Source organism: Hesperophylax consimilis, chromosome 13 (assembly GCF_061612785.1).
Source record: "Hesperophylax consimilis isolate HC1 chromosome 13, BYU_Hcon_1.0, whole genome shotgun sequence".
Taxonomy (NCBI): domain Eukaryota; kingdom Metazoa; phylum Arthropoda; class Insecta; order Trichoptera; family Limnephilidae; genus Hesperophylax; species Hesperophylax consimilis.
The window spans coordinates 7,291,833-7,305,123 of NC_142848.1; positions in this window are offsets into that span (position 1 = coordinate 7,291,833).

The following is a 13,291-nucleotide window of genomic DNA, read 5'->3' on the forward strand; positions in this document are numbered from 1 at the left end:
TCTCTTTATCTCAAACCATGTCGGAGCATGTGCTTTAACAACATATTCAGCAAGAATTTTTAGGTTCACTGAAGGGTTAGTTGTTCCTATATATAATCGAAGTATTGAGTTTGCTGTCGTCAACCAGCGTGAGTGACAAATACTACCTGGATGACGGTTTGCTAAATTTGGTGGGCAGTGACCTGTTGTAACTGCAAAACATATTTCGTACAAGTATTTTTGGTCCGTGCTCAAATTTTTCAATTCCTCTGCGTTGAGTTTGTGCATCTCAAAGTGTATTGGTGAATAATTTATAACGGTGTTTTTAGAGCTGCTTGAAAGAAGTTTTCCAATAGGTCCTGAAAACCCTTTAGGTCCTGTTGTAGCACCATCTAAGTGTTGAAACAAGTGGCGAAGGGGAAGTTCGTTTGCATGCAGCTGACAGATAAACCATTGTAACGGATGACCTAATTCCAATTCCATGAATCCAATAGTTCCATTTTTTTGCCTGTATTGACAGCAGTCCCATCACATCCAATCGCTGATAAATCATTCAAATTAAAACCGTTCATTTTTAAATGGTGTAACATGCTTTTTGCGATGTTTTTGCCAGTTCCTGATGATGGTGTAACATGTCCAACATATTGAGACCCCGGCTCAGATAAAATGGAATAATGTTCTTCTGAAATCGTTCTCCGATGATATCTATCCCCTTTTTTTTCCTGAGACAGTGTTTTATCCTTCCTTCCATCGAAATATAGACCTCGAATTTTTGTTGACTCCGACGACATCTGCCATGTTTTTATTAAAGAAGTGCGACACGTTTGTCTAGCTCGTCTGAGTTTGCTCCTATTAATCACCATTTTAGAGTCGTCTTCGGTTACTATGCCAAAATCTTGTAATGTAGCACTTGCAACAGCTGATGCCGACCTGTCTGACAAACCATACTGATCGCAGATTCTGGCCAAAGTGGGGAGTTTTAACATCATACGGGAATTTTCTGGAGGTTGCGAAGAATGTGAAGAAAATGATTGGTTTTCATCAAAAAAGGGTTGACGTGGTTTTGTCGCTGATGCTGTAGAATGTAGATGAGCTGACCTTCGAAGCAAGTTCAGATAAACGAGCTTGCATCCTCATTTTCCGATGTAATTTTTTTGTTGTGTTGGTGTCTATTGCTCCCAGCATCATTTTTCTCGAGGATCTTTGGTCTTGAAGGAATGCTTGTTCTTTAGTGGGTACCTTGCGCGTCTTTTCGCAGGAACACATATTCAGATTGTTACATTTGCATGAAGCAATATCGAAAAGTTTATTCATTTTGATTTTATAAAAATTTAACTTAACATAATAATGCACCCTTTTTTTGGCTAATTTTTAAGTTTTAAGTATTCGATATAATGATCTTGGATCAGTTTCATCACTCGATTGTGTGAAACAATGGGAATAGAAGCGCGCTTCCAAATTCCTTCAACAATTGCAGATATAACACTTTTTATTTCGAATACTGACGGTTTTTTGTAGAGTTAAGATTACGCTCATATGGTAAGAACAAATAATGTTTAATCACTTCTGAGACAGTAGGTAACACTTGAGAGTTCATTTCAGTTGGTGCCCCGAATATTGGACATAAAATTTTGCTTCTCATGTAATTTGCATTCATTTTCACAACAATTATATGTGTTAAAATTTAATCGGACAAGGATTCTAACACGTCTACGGTCAGCGGTAGCCGAAACGAAACTAGATGCAAGTCGCATCTAGTTTCTGCGACGAAACAATAGGAGCGAAATTATCCCCCCCACCTCCAAAGCGCTCACAAACTCACTAGCTTAACAGCAATTTATGCAGTGTTTTTTTTTTTATAAAACATGTAATGTTCAATAAGGTAAATGCAATTGAAAGTAATGGATATTATTTTATATTTTTGAGACTGTACTCAGATTTTGGGAAAAAAAGGCAGAATTTACGTTTTTTACGTTACGAAATCGCTAGGTTGTTGAATGAAGACATAAGTTTAGATTTTTTAAGTATTTTTACGAGAATGTGAATGACATGAAGCATCTTTTGGCAGCTATTACAATACCGAGATTTGATTTTTGCAATGTCGCTCCACGCTAGTGTGTAGTACATAGGTGTGTGTGTGATGTATGTGTGAGTGTTAGGGTGTGTGTGTGTGTGTGAGGGTGTGTGTGAGAGGGTGTGTGAGGGTGTGTGAGGGTGTGTGAGGGTGTGTGTGTGTGTGTGTGTGTGTGTGTGTGTATGCGCATTGAACAGTTTAAGTTATTGACATGATGCCACTATTGAATTTGGGCAGTGAATCCGAAAAAAATGTCAATGTTAGAGTTTAGATAAATATTATTTAGAGTATGAAGAGCTCGGTTAATTGGCAAATTAGATGCTGCATTTGTTTTCAAAGATATTTTAAAATTAATAAGGGACAGAAGTTCGGTACAATCAATGTTATTGTATAAAATTCTGTTTATAAATATTGACTCAGCTACTAATCGTCTTTGCTGCAAAGTTTCAAATGTACGTTCAAAGTTATTGTTGAATTTGGAGGTAATATATTTTATAAATTTGTTTTCGATACGTTCTATACTATCTATGTAAAGTTTATATTGTGGTTTCCAAATTGGCGATACATATTCCAGTGTACTTCTGACTAATGAGAAATATAACATTACGATTGAACGCGGATTACTGAATACTTTACTTACACGTAGCACGAAACCAAGCATTTTATACGACCTATTAACGATTGAGTCAATGTGCTTATTAAATATAAGTTTATCAGGGTAAACGCCAACGTCTTTACATTCCGTTTAAGAGATGACAGGTTGATTGTTGAGTGAATAAGACTACTTAATTACGTGTTTATTTCTGGTGAATGTCATAGTGTGACATTTAGAAACATTGATATCTAGACAGTTAACTTTGCAATACTTGCAAAGCCTATCTAGGTCACTTTGTAATGCTTTGCAGTCAGAAAGACAACGAATAACTTTGAATATTTTCATGTCATCGGCATAAAGTTCATATTTGGAATTTTGAAAAAATGATCCAATGTCATTCATATAAATGTTGATCATAACAAATTTAAGTTTTTGTTCTAGGTACGTTCTACATTTTCAGTATATTTTTTCGGTTCCGTTACAAATCGAAACACAATTGAAAAGTGTTATAGAGTTGTAATGAAAACAAACAAGTCAAACCTTACCTATCGCATCCTAGCTAATCGAGTTCTTTTCGTCACTTTAAAAATCTGCATCACTTCTCAAAAGTGTTCCGATTTGTCCTTGGGTACCAGTTTTTCCGTAGATGTAAGCAGATTTTTCAGGATATTTAATAATTTATATGTTATGTAAGCAATAAACATCAAACACGCCTTTGTTTTTCATTTTCCTGTATGAATACATTATTATATAACAGATATCCATTATTTTTTGTGGAATAATTTCTGAACCGAAAATTATTTCAAATATTTTATAATTTAAATCAATCGTGCATAAAATATGAATACTTTTATTGAAATTATCATAATGCACTAAACAGTCTACACACATTAAATAAAAACGATAATATTTGTTAAGATGTAACTATGTAAGCTTCTTATATAAGAAATTAGAAATCGTCATAGGTAATCACTTAAAATTACTTTTAAATATTTCTAATTGTGAAACTTTTTATTCACTGATGATTTTCATTTCTAAACCTTTCATTTATAGTGAAATATAATCCATTAAAAGGTCATAAATAAATATAACTTCTTTACTATATTTTATGCTTAGTTCACGCGAGGACAGGGCAATGTTATATTGTCCCATTGTTGCTCTGGACCCATTGTCCTAGTGTGAACAGAAGTTTGGAGGACAGGACAATAAATCAAGATTGTCCCAAAGATGGACGGGCAGGCTTTGTCCGCAGGACAATGTCTTTCGCCCGCCACCGCACCCGGTTGCATTGACCGCGTGAAAACGCGCTTGGACAAGGCAATAATAGAACTAATAGCCAGTGGATCTTGTATTTCATTTATTATTTAGTTCATCCAATTCTAATAAATATTGGTATAAAAGAACTAATATTTTCACAGCGTTCAGCGTTTGAACTACGGTCGAATTGCTGTATTGTCTTGTCCTGCTCTGTTAAGGTTATTCACGTAGCTGGGACAGAAACATATTTTACTGTGTGAACTCGACATTAAGTTTCTACCTTAAGACGGTATGCATCGAGCATCCATGTGGATTTTACCAATGTATTTACGGTAGGTTTACAATAACAACAACCAAAATTCTAAGCATAAAGTGTGTTACTCTAACAAGTCTAACATCAAGTCTTTTACATGTTATACGAACATAGTACTTTTGTACAGAAGTATATTATACGATTATGTTCGTTTTCTAAAAAGAGATCGTTACATCAAAAATTTAATTTAGCAATCCCGTTTTGGAGCATGGTCACAGGAACTATTAAGTACTCAGGACGAGTCGGCTAATGGAAGTCCAAACTATTACATTTTTAATCCAGGCACTCTGAAGAGCTCGACTTGAGGTTCAGCTCCCAGCTCTGGAGAGGAGTGTAGTGTAGAAATTGCTCTTATTTCGAATTCTTTTCAAGTTAAGCTTTAGCTTGTGCTTATTCTAAAGTTAATTATGTATGGAATCGAATGCGGTCTAGAAGATGAACAAAAAAATTAACATATACAGGGTTTAATAGCACGTACCTGAAGGATTTTAACGGGCGATATGTGAGCATATGTGGAGTTAGTTACGTAGAAGTCATTTTGATGCAGGATGATATATATTTTTTTAATATTAAACCAAAAAATATATTTTCCATCACGTTTCCACTGGGTAGTTGGGTAGAGCCTAGAGGGTATTGTGGACAAGAGCGCCCATCACGTGATTCGTTGCGACGTGTAGAATTGTGTTCGCTTGCGACGTGTGATGGTAAATATGTTTTTTTGTTTTAATTGAATAAAAAATTATCTCTTAATAGAAAAAGAATATATAGTAGCAATAAAAAAATTATCTAAAAATATATATAAATAAACATGATAACAAATATTAAAACTATATTTGTTTAGTATGAACAAAATGTACGTAATAGCACTTGAGGTGATGACTTGAGGGAAACGCTTTTTTCTCTACTGTAGAGACACGTTGTGCCACTGGGCTACAGCCTAGACAAGAGTGTTCACGAAAATAAATAGGTTTTTATCATTTATTTATTACACGCCCTAGTGGGTTTTTACATAATAATTTACAAGCTATTTATATCAATGAACACAAAGAAAATATACAGATAATGAAAAAAATAATAATTTGCAACAAATTCATGGTTAATACTTTTAACCAAAAATTAAATGCTCAAACGGATATTTGAATTAAAGAAGTTATATTATAAGAGCGAAAAAAAAGTTTCTAATATATTTGCTGTCACTAATATATCGTACTTAAAAGTACTTTTTTTGTGCATTCCACCAAAATAATCTTTTTTTGGTGGAATGCACAAAAAAGTTTCAAAGTGTCTACAAATTTTTTAGGCTTAGATATCAATATTTTCTCACAATGTTCAATGAAAGTTACCGTTATAGGTTTTAATGACATGAACAAAACAATTACCAATTAAATAAAACACATTGTCTCTCAATTACTGAAAGATTTGGTTAGTTATATCGTTTTATAATTCATCGCGATTGCCATAAATATAAATTTATATATTATTTTTAAATGTATATATTATATTTATGGCAATGGCGATGAAATATAATTGCCATAAGTCGTAATTCATCGCGATCGCCATAAATATAATAGACACATATTATATAATAAGATGACATACGTATATAATATGTCATCTTATTATATAATATGTGTAAGATGACATACGTATATAATAAGTATTCCAGCGGAATGCTTTTTTATTATTAGTGAATGATAAGAAATGTATTATTCAATTTCAATCAAACTATTTATCAAATCTATTTCTGATCTCCCTATGTTTTGTATTCAGCTTTTTATTTGATATTAAAAAGTTAAAATATTGTTGTAAGTTTTTTATGACAGTGGGATTTTGTTGTAGAGATATTAGCATGAAAATTATTATGAAAATAAAGTGTCTTGTATTTTTTATAATTTCGTTGGATAGGTGTCTTAAATTATTAAATTAAAATCATTGTCGTAAGATTAAAAATTCATATTCTAAAAGGCAAAGATCCTGAGGCAAATAAGATAAAAAAATTTAAAAAATAATTTTCACAAATCCTGCGAACAATTATAATATCCCATGATTTTTTAATAGTCTGCGCTCTAGAATTTTTTTTTATATTGGTACAATATTTTTTCATTTCAGAGTTATCCAATAATGTTGGCCTCACTGGGTGGCTTACACGTGCTGAGGCCTTCATTTTATTATATAAAAATACAATATAAATAGTACAGTTAAAGAGAAAATAATACATTTAAAATATAATCTTGTGTGTTTGTGAGTGATGTGTGTTTTATATTGGTTTTGTGTGGTACGTGTGGGTTTTTTTTATTTTTTTTTTTTAAATTTTGGTAATATTGTCTTTTCTGTTCTTTATACATTTTGTAATTGTGTGTCAGAATTTATTCTTGTTTTCCTCAATTTTATTGACTGTTGAATGCTATTGTAGCATGGTATTGGTAGTGTCTTTGTCCAAAGCTTGTATTTACTGTCGGAGTTTTTATGTTTTCTTTGTACGCTTGTATAGTAATAATATTTAATATTTACAAATCAACTATATTTTGACATCGGCACCTTTGAATACGCTAGTAATCGTTTAACAATTATCGTAAATTATAAAAATATGTAATTTGAACAAATTGCTCCAGCATACGGTGGGCACATGAGAACGTCTTAAAAATGATTTCGCAATTAGCGAGATTTCTGATAATGATCCGTTTAAAGTTTGGAAAGATCCTTAAATGACCGTGAACAGTGTTAATAGGTAGGTAGCAGGTACCTACCTCATAAACAATTTGTACAAAATACACGGTTACCCATAAACGGATAATAATTATGACATCATCTTTAATGCCCTGAATCCCAAAATCATTTACAACTGTCAACATTAAGGTGGTACAAGTGATGTAAGAATTTCAGAGAACGCAGCGTTTTTTATCTTCTTTTTCGTTTGGCGAAAAAGGCAGGGTCTGGAACCGAAATGCTGTTGAAAACCTTCGGCCCCTTAAGTGGAGGCATACTTGAGCTATTTATCACTTTTCAACACCGAACAAACCAAAGTTCTATTGTTAACTACAACTTCCTTGCAGTATATATGATTCCATTTTAAATCTTTTGGAGAATCAATAAAGCCTGCCATGTAAAAAAATATGGGCTGTTGGTACATGCCTGTATCTTAACCCAACTTATGCTCACTGTGCGATTACAATGAAGATAAATTACCTGGTATTAGATTTACTAGATAAATAAGTTAATTTCATTATTGACGAAACTAATAATAACAACTTTCGTTGAAAGTATTGAACAGACAGACTCAGAAACTGTAAAGGTATCGGCAAAGTACTTTCTACCAACTGAGCTATTTTTACTTCATCGATGAATAATAATTAAAATAATCTTTATAAGCATCAATAATAATTTACACCTAATAAAGTTGAATAATGTAAATATTAATTTATGATTTTTTTTTACTTCTTTCTTTTACACTTACCTCGCGATCACAGGTATTTTGCTTTTGATTCTGCCACCTGCATAGTGAAATTAACAATCGCGCTGGAATAAAATAAAAACACTCTTATTCTATGTTAAAAAAATAGTTAATAAATAACTATTGAATACAATACTTTCATACACATTTTTTAGTGTAACACCTTTCATTAAATCTCCTATTTGTATTATTGTAGAACCACGGGCAAGCCACCCAGTGAGGCCAACATTACTGGAAAACTTTGAAATGTAAAAAATATTGTACCAAATAAAAAAAAGAACAAATTGAATCGGAAATTGAGTTGGGGAGATCAAAGTATTTTTTTTTAGTCAGTTTTCAATCTCGCACAACAAAAGGAAGGATAAAGAATGGCTGCAACCCGCTTTAAACTACTCGTTTTACATGAGACTAAAAATCATTGGCAGTGACTAGGTACAAATGGCATTAATCCTGCTGATCGTTTATTTCTTTCAGATCTGGCTCCATTATCATCCGCAAAACATACTCCACATGTCTTTTTTTCTTCCAATACCGTTCTGTATCCTACTCAATTAAATGATCCATGACAGAAACGGGTCCAATAAAAACCGGAATATCCTTAATCCCTCCGCCGACAGTGTAATATATTTAGGCGAGTGTCCGGACACTTGCTAAAACGACCAACACTTGACCGTTGCTCTGTGAATGACAGCAAATAAATGTTCCATTTTTTTTGCGCGATGATAAATCCACCAGTTTCGTCTCTGAAAATAGGTAACTTTTTTGAAAACTCATCTTAAGCATATTTATATATCTTGGTCAGTCATAAACAAGGTGTTTTCAATCATCGTTATGCTGGTGTGTTTTTCGATTCTCATTTTTTAAGCACCCGGTAACATAAAATATTAAAGTTGATTTTTATTGTAATCACCACCAGGTCCAAAATAGGAATACTGGTCCGCCCACAACTTAATAGTTGAATTGAACTGGCCATCGCAATTGTCAATCCCAGTATTGAAATAATTCAATTAGGTTACATATATTTTATGGACAAGTATTTACATATCGTGATTAATTTTTAGTTTTTATGCCGTGTCACGCTTCCTCCTTATTTAGCCAACGTTTAGCTAGCGTTACAGTTTTCATCATTAAAAAAGGCCAAATCTGGTCACCAAATATTGCTAAAGCTATTTCAAGCAACTCTTCGATTCTGAATGGTGGTCTTCCATCTGGGCGATAATAAGAGTATCTACCACTAGACCTGGTAACTAGACAAGGCTAGAGCCATATTAAGGAACATTTCGATTCTGAAATATAAAAAAAATTATTACGGAACGTACCGAAGATAAACTGAATTTTGTTTTATTTGTAGGTATAATCGCTTTAAAAAATTCAAAGGTGTGTTTTTCTTAAGTTTTTAGCCAGTCGACAGCATTGAGAGTCACTTGGTTCAGCACAGATGTGCCATAAGGAAACTGATACATTTATATAAAAATAATCAACTCATTGAAGAAAATACTTATATAGAATTTGTTACTATCGATTCATTATTTAATACCTAATTTTGACCTCACCAAAATCCTTTAATCAATAAACCTATGAAAAAATTATTGAGTGATTTATTAACTAGGTAATTTTTCCCGTAACAGATTAATTCATTGTCATAATAATGATATCGGTTATGTAGGTAGCGTAATATGGGGTGACTTTAAAATCCGGGGGGGGGGGGGGGGTTATTTTGATCATTGCGGATATCTTCAATAATTCTCGGCGCTAAGAAATTATTCAACGAGGGAACGTACAATTATGCTTCGAAATAAATTGGTTCGTTTTTAGATAAATTCAAACATATTTTCAGTTGAATTGTGAAGCGGCTGTTACATACTTTCAGTGACAGAGAACAATGCAAGTACATTTTATAAATTCCTAAGCTATTATAATATTTTCTTATCAATAATATTGTAAAGTACATCACTATAAATCGACACATGCAAATCGCATTCTTATTTTTACAAATTTATTTGTGATTGGGGTAATATCATAGACATATGAATATATTCATATGTCTATTGGTAATATTGAAATAAGCTTGTGGGATATATACACTACACCAAAGTTACCGTGACTCCTCAATCACTTTATTTTTTTTATGTCTAAATAAAAAATTATTCAGCTCCTAAGTTAAAAGCTGATAAAGTCACCCCATTTTACTAAACCTATAGTTATTTACGGCAGAGAAGAGTCGGTGAAGTTTGATGACCTGTATTGTTTGACGGACGCAATCGGCTCCCGCTACTAATTACGTCTTTATTGAGCAAATTGTTTTAGCAGTTTTGATGCGATAAATTACACACTAAACAACCTTATGGCTTTTTTACTGTTTCACACCTAATGAACAGCTTAGAGTATTAGTAGACAATGCGACCAAAATAACTTTTCATCGATTAAGATTTTATTGCGTTATTTTTAAAGTTCAGTTATTAATGATCAATGTGCAGACAATATTTACTTTTAATATTGCCGATTTTTATTAATCTTATTAAAACCATTGTTCGCGCAGTATATATGCGGGGACTTATGATCAAAAGGGCCTATCTACAAAAACAGTTTTGAGATAAATTCAAATAATGCATGCTCATACGCCCAACAGTAGGCACAACTAAAAAGTCCAACTGTATCTCAAATACGAGATAAAACTTGTTGTCACTAATAAATATGAATATGGCATTACCGAAACCAAGCTTAACTTAAAACACCAGTTTTAGTAGGTAATGTATTTGCAAAGACTTGATGGATGGGAAACCTCAGTATCAAATCCTGCAATTGTCCTACCTACCCAATGTACCCATCCTAAAATGTTACCATGACCGAAATAATTTTTGCAAGAACAAGAATATGTCAAACCTTTAAAACTCACGTGGGCGGATTATTTATGGAGTAATTTAATACTTCAGACAGGAAGGATTGATGTGTGATATAAAGGAGACCGCCATCATTTTGTCAATTTAGCATCTTGAAGCTGGCGTACTTTGTGGCCCCAACTGCAACGGGTGAGTTATTTTTTCTCCTATATTCCAATCTAGGCCAGATTTAATCGAGGAATACTCTTTTTCGAATTTGGCGGATGCGTATATCAATTATACTATGCGATAATAATATAATTGTATAAGACATAGTTTTGGGACTGGTCCTTCGAGTGTGTTGCAAGTCTAAGGACGGGTTGTTTCGGAGAATTTGAACAATTTATCAAATTTCAACGTTCATTTTTGGGCTCTGTGAAAGTTCTATGCAATTTCTGTTAATATATCATTATATGTTATTGGCTTGACAGAACTGAAATAAAAACAGAACTTGAAAAAATCTTTCGCGAAACTGGAAAATGAACGTTGAAATTTGATGAATTGTTCAGATTCTCCGAAACAACCCGTCCTAAGACTTAAAAGGATAAGTCCTAGCGGCACCTTCTAACACCAACTCATAAAGTGAAGTCGCATTTTCGCGACACCAACCATAATGCTTTATCACTGTAATTAACTAAAACACTTTTAGGTAGATTTGATGTAATATTATTATGTACATTTAAAAAAGTTATTAATAAGATAATCACATTGTAAATTTAATATATTATGATAAATCGGTTAAGTTCCATTAATTATCTAAATATGTATTAAAAAAAATAGTTATACATAGGACTCATCGATATTCGGTCGATGTATATACTACATCTACATATATGAGTGATTGTTTGTTAGTTTGTTTGTACCCTATAGACTCAAAAACTACTGGACCAATTTCACTGAAAATTTCAAAGATTGTTCTTATTATTGTCAGGAGTGTTTCGAGAGTGGTTTAAATGGTAGAATAATTCGAGGACGCCCGGAGAAGACTGCGCATTATCTCGGCACAGGGTATCGATTCTCCAATCCAGGTCTACGATTCTCGACGAAGTCATTCCACTCGAACAACGAGTGGTTCGACCCACTCGTTGTTCGAGTGGAATGACTTTTGACGTTTGGCGTATGCAAGTATGTACCTTCAAAAAGTAGTAGAGTCAAGAATAAGAACGTCGACCAACCTACGTAATTTTGACGGCGATTGCGAGCGGCCTGGATTGGAGAATCGATACCCTGGAATGAGATATACGAAAGTCGATATAATGTAGATTTTTTTATTACTACCAATATGGTATAAAGTAGTGAATGGTGAAAGACGTTACACGATCAAATGAATCAAAAACATATATTAAGTTAGCTTTTCAATTCTTTAGAATAACTTAAAAAATAGACTCAGTTTTCAGGTACACTAGAATTCACAACTTTACTCAAAAGCATTCATAACCACGAGCAACGCCGGGTAAACGTCAGCTTATTGTAAATAAAAAAATAAATAATAAGAAATCAATAAAAATAAGTACCTATCCAAAAATTTGCATCAAGTGATAGATTCAGCCAGTTTGATTTTGTATGTATTACACCTCATAGGGTGTTGAATGTTTCGCAGATAGTCTCAATAATAAATGTTGTGCTTAATAATAAGGGAAACGAAATGCAATCTAATAAATATGATGAATCAATAATAGAGTCCATAATTATATGTAATAATAACTCATCAGTGATTTCCCTACGTTTATATAGAACAATGATATTAAATTGATAATTAAAAGAGATACGATAGTTGTTAATTTTTTAAATGTTTTAATACGATCAATATAATTCAGATATTATATGCTATCTGTTGTAGCCCTGGTGGAAGATCATCATTCAGTGTCGTTCACATTGCTTGAAATGGCTTTAGACATGTTAATTGACCAGATCTGAATAGCCAAGTATTTCCCAACACTCCTCTTCCCCATCACCTTGCACCTACCAACTTCAATCAGCCTCACTACAAACATGAACATCAGTATTCGTATGAACACGTATTCCGCCGTCCTCATAAAACATTCGCTTTTGACTGATACTTTCTTAAAAACTCTTTCAATTTATTCGTTATAGACCTGCCGTCCCTTTTTTAACAGAAAAATGAATAATTTGAACAGATTTTTCAAATCCGTTGATTTTCTCCGTGTAGGGAGTAGTTGGAAATCTATTACGGTATTCACAATAAGAATTAAGATTTTAAGAAAATTATGTATAGAAATAATTAATTATTTAACTATTTCTTTTCAAAATCACATTGAGTAGTTAAATAATATATTTATCTCAAAGTTATGTATAAGAAAAAATTTACATATCCTACACAGTTACTTTATAAGGAATGTAATATCATGAATTTAAAACAACTATTTATCCTACAAACGTTATGCAGATTTTTTAACAATATTAGTTCTGCGAAAAGAACGCAACAAATTCGTACTACAAGAATTGGCTCTGGTCTGAACTTTATGGCAATTCACCCTAAATCCTCATTTGGGCAGAGACATTATTTGTACCAGGCTCCACTTTTATTTAATAGCCTTCCAGATCACATTAAATCGTCAAATTCCTTGTGTACATTTAAAAAGAATGTTAAATTATTTCTGCCATCCGAGGATTTCCAACATATTCTTTCATCTTTGTCCTTTTAAATTGTGGCATAATATTTTGAATAAGTTAATTTTTTCATCCTTTTCTTTTTTTAATGTAAATTTTTTTCTCCCTTTCT